Genomic DNA, 5,056 nt, shown 5'->3' with positions numbered 1-5,056 from the left:
TTCTGTAGGTCAGGGAGGTTCTGTAGGTCAGTGAGGTTCTGTAGGTCAGTGAGGTCCAGTGGGTCAGTGAAAAGGTCAGTGTCGTCCAGAACAGTTCCCAGATGTTTGTATTGATGCTCCACCTCAACAGTCTTTGTACATAAAATGAATAAAGGAGTGAAAGGACGCGGCCCGAGGGGAACTGGTAGAGGACAGAAGACATCAGAGCCCGAGGGGAACTGGTAGAGGACAGAAGACATCAGAGCCTGAGGGGAACTGGTAGAGGACAGAAGACATCAGAGCCTGAGGGGAACTGGTAGAGGACAGAAGACATCAGACACTCTCACCCGTTCACCCTGACCCGCTGCACATTAAAGTGGCTCCAAAAGTTTTAAACCTCTGGAAATACGGTCTTCCGAACCAGTTTTTCGAATGACTTCATAACGAAAGAAGTCAGGGCAACAGGCCTGAAGTGGGTCAGGGACTGAGCAGTCTTGGTTTTTGGGATTGGAACAAAACCGAGTCTGTCCAGAGCTGTGGGACCCTAAAGGTTCGGAGAGACATGTTGAAAAGGAAGCAGAAAACATCTGCTAGCTGCAGGGCTCAGTTCTTAAGAGTCCCACCTCTGTGCCACCACCAGGACTTTTCCTTAGTCTTTTGAAAAATGTTAGCCACACTTCCAATGTCAGTCTGTACTGTTGCACCTGACGGGGCTTCTTTAAAACCAGAAAGCTCCTCGGTAGAACACAAGTTACTGAAAGCCAAGAGCTCAGCAGCTATTCTCATGAATTAGTTTGTTTCATGGTTTAAAATCTAGTTTCATTTAAAAATGAACCCACTGAGGGGCCCAACTGAGCTCACCTGTGGGCCTGATTTGACCCCAGAGCCGTCAATTGAATAGTCCTGAGCTAAAGCTTTGATTGGTGATATGTGCTGCTGATTACCCATGCTGCTGATTACCCATGCTGCTGATTATCCATGCTGCTGATTATCCTATCTCACTGATCTTCTGCAGCCATATGTCCCACTGCGCTCTCTGAGGTCAGCAGACCAGATGCTTCTCTCAGTCCCAGAAACCCGTCGTAAGCTCAGAGGTGACAGGGCTTTCTCTGTTGCAGGTCCACGACTGTGGAATGAGTTGCCACTGAGTGTCCGGCAGGCTCCCACACTCTCAGTCTTTAAGTCTCGCTTGAAGACCCACTTCTATTCTCTTGCCTTTAACACGGTGTGATTTGTTTTGGTCCGGTCTGTTCTCTACTCTGTTGGCCATTTTAGTTAGCTCCTGCTGCTATTTGCATCTGTATTTCTATTTTATGTTTTCCTGTCCGCTGTGCATGTTTGGTTCTTTTGTACAGCACTTTGGTTGGCCTTGTTGCTGTTTTAAGTGCTATATAAATAAATTGGTATGGTATGGTATTACCCATGCTGCCGATTACCCATGCTGCTGATTACCCATGCTGCTGATTATCCATGGTGCTGATTATCCATGCTGCTGATTATCCATGCTGCTGATTATTCATGCTGTTGATTACCCATGCTGCTGATTATCCATGCTGCTGATTATCCATGCTGCTAATTATTTCATGCTGCTGATTACCCATGCTGCTGATTATTTCATGCTGCTGTATTCATTCGTACTCATCTACTACAGACTCATGTTCGTGCTGCTGTTAGGCGTTTTGTTTTGCACGATTAGTGTTCAATGTATTTATTAGTTTATAGCTTAGATCCTTATTTACTGTTTATTTTTATAATTTATATTTTTGCTATTGTTGGATGCAACTGGGACCCTGTGTACACAATTTCCTTCCACCTCATGCACCACGTGATGCGAATGATGAAACCTACTTGAACTTAAAGAATAACAAAAAGGTTTAAGGCAAGATGTTTGTAGCTAAAGACTAGTTAAGACTAGTTAAAATTTCAAAAAGCTAACTAGTAGTTAACATAGCAATAAGCTAGCTAGATGCTAAAAGTAACAGACTAAATCAGCGCTGAAGCAGATTTAATGAAAACAACGTTTTTCAGTAACTGAACAGATCCTGATGAATTTATGAGGAAAAAAAAGTTAAACATTTTCAAAAGTACAAGATTTACTAAAACTAAAAGTCACAGAACTCCTCTCTCCTCACACAATGAGAAGGTTTGTAGAAATAAATAACAGATATAAAGAATAATAATTATTTTTTTACCCTTCCGGGTTGATTCTCGGATTTATTTTCACTTCCGGTCCGACATGAATGAAAACTTGACGTTTTGGAGCTTCATTTTAAACCCGAAGGGTCCAAACAGCTGAGACCGACCGGCTCCAGAACCTCGCTTTGCCCGAACAACAGCAGCCCTGAAGATGCGCGCGCGCCTCAACAGAGGGCAAGCACTTCCGGTTCCCCTAACCACCTTTTCAAAATAAAACACTCGCACAGCGGAAACTAATTTTTCAGCTCCTAATCCACAAAATACCAAAAGCAGAAGTTGTGACACTAACTATATTTTATTTAACATTACAGATAGGTCAATTAAACAAGGATTATTATAATAAAATAAATATTATAACCTGGATAAATAAAGGCTAAATGAAAAAAAATAAAATAAAATTATGCTATTTTGTTGGCTTACATCAACACATTTTTAACTTTCATAATAATAACGAATAAAAAAACGTATTTTAAAATTATTTGTCATCTGAGACATGCAGCCTGGAGTTTTGTGACCCACAGTGGATTGAACCCCAACTTTGAGAACCGCTGCACTAAAAGGGGGTTAAGACATGACCCAGGTTGTTTATCTTGGTCTAAAACTAAAAAAACACGGACGGAACCCTCGGGAGCAGTTTTTAAACACTCACAGGAGCAAGCTGAAGGTTTCTGAGAACTTTCTCACACACCGAAGTCAGCTGATGAAGGTGGCGGCTCCCACAGTGAGGCTGTTTTTCAGCTACTGTCTTCAGCTGACAAGTAAAACCAGCAGGACTCTGAGTCCCGAAGGGGAGAGCTGAAAACAAGACTTAAAGTTTTATTAAACTAAAAACAAAACCACAGACCAGAATCATTTGTAAAACACTTATAATAATAATTGAATATAATAATTTGAAATAGTTTATTTCTCCTCGTAGCTCATAATTGTGAGAATGCTGATTCAGTGTTTTAAAAATTCAGCTACTTTGTTGCATTTTAGCCAGTCATATTCAAAATGTTCAGCAGACTGTGACTTTTACTTTTCATAACTTTTATACTTTTCAAAATATTTAACTTTATTCAATATTTTCCTCGAAACACACGAGGATTTCTTCGATTCCTTCAAAAACTTTATTTTAAATCTGCTTCAGCTACTGGCTCCGTTTTGTCTTTTTATGGTACTTTTAGCTATTCTGCTACGTTTAGCTTTAACCTACCTTTTGGCTTTTTTTTAGCTAACAGCTGCATTTTTGCAACTTGACCTTTAGTTCCATTTTTGCTGCTTTTTGTGATCCGTTCAACACTTTTAGCTTCTAGCTACCATTTTGGTACTGTAGACCGCCTTTTGCTACTTTTAGTTTCTAGCCAAGATTTTTTCGTTTTAGCTCTTAGCCAGTAATCTACTTTTAGCTACTATTTTGATACATTAAATTGATAATTTTAGCATTTTGCTAACATTTTCTACTTAGTTCAGGTTAGTTTTAGCTACTTTTTTGCTACCACAGCTAACATTTTCTTACTTTAAATTCCAGCTAGTGTTTTGCTATTAAGATGCTTAAGCTCATGTTTTGTTACTTTTAGCTTTTACTTCCATTTATTTCTAAAATCTTGGAGAAAATAGTTTTTAGTCAACTAACCAAGTTTTTGAATGTAAATGGAATTTTTGAGATTTTTCAGTCAGGATTTAAACAACTGCACAGCACCGAGACAGCTTTAGTAAGGGTCTGTAATGACATTCTGCTAGCAAATGACTCTGGTCAGTCTGTGATCCTGGTACTCCTCGACCTTACCGCTGCACTCGACACTGTTGATCACAGCATCCTTATGTCACGGCTAGAACACTGGGCTGGGATTACAGGGGTGGTGCTAGAATGGTTCCGTTCTTATCTGGGTGACAGGAGTTTTTGTGTTAACTTTGGCAATCATTTATCTGCTTCTGTCCCTCTTTCCTGTGGGGTCCCACAAGGCTCCATTCTTGGACCCCTTCTGTTCTCATTGTATCTGCTCCCCTTGGGGTCAATCCTGAGGAAACATGGTATTTCGTTTCACTGTTATGCCGATGACTCTCAGATCTATCTACCTTTAAAACCAAACAGTTCTTGCTCCATCCTCCCTTTGCTAAAATGTCTTGATGATATCAAGACTTGGATGGCTGCGAACTTCTTGAGTTTTAATGATCAGAAGACTGAGGTCATTGTGTTTAACCCAAGCTCTACCACTGTCACTGATCCTGTAAACCTGCACTCCCTTCAGCCTCATCTAAAGCAGTCAGTTACCAATCTCGGGGTAGTGTTAGTCTCGGACTTTAAGTTTAATAAACAGATCAACTCTGTTCTACAAAAGAGCTTCTTTCAGCTAAGGCAGATAGCAAAGCTAAAGTCCGTTCTGTCCAGATCCGACCTTGAAAAACTAGTCCATGCATTTATTACAACCCGGCTGGACTACTGTAACTCACTTTATGTTGGGGTCAGTCAGGCTTCATTTTCACGTCTCCAGCTCGTACAAAATGCTGCAGCTCGGCTTTTTAACAGGAACTCACAGGTTTGAGCACATTACTCCGGTTCTGTCCTCTCTTCACTGGCTTCCTGTACGTGTCAGAGTTGATTTTAAGATTCTTCTGCTGACATTCAAGTGCATTAACGGCCTTGCACCATCATACCTCTCTGACCTTCTTCATCCTTATACTCCTTCTCGGGCTTTGAGATCATCAGACCAGCTGCTTTTGGCCGTACCAAAAACCAGCTGAAGCTCAGAGGAGATCGAGCGTTTTCAGTCGTGGGCCTTAAACTCTGGAACAATCTGCCCATCAACATTCGACAGGCCACCTCAGTCTCTGCTTTTAAATCTCTCCTGAAAACACATCTGTACTCACTGACACATCTGTACTAACTGACACATCTGTA

This window comes from Nematolebias whitei, chromosome 1 (assembly GCF_014905685.2).
Source record: "Nematolebias whitei isolate Nwh7 chromosome 1, NemWhi1, whole genome shotgun sequence".
Classification (NCBI taxonomy): Eukaryota; Metazoa; Chordata; class Actinopteri; order Cyprinodontiformes; family Rivulidae; genus Nematolebias; species Nematolebias whitei.
This window is presented reverse-complemented; position numbering follows the sequence as displayed.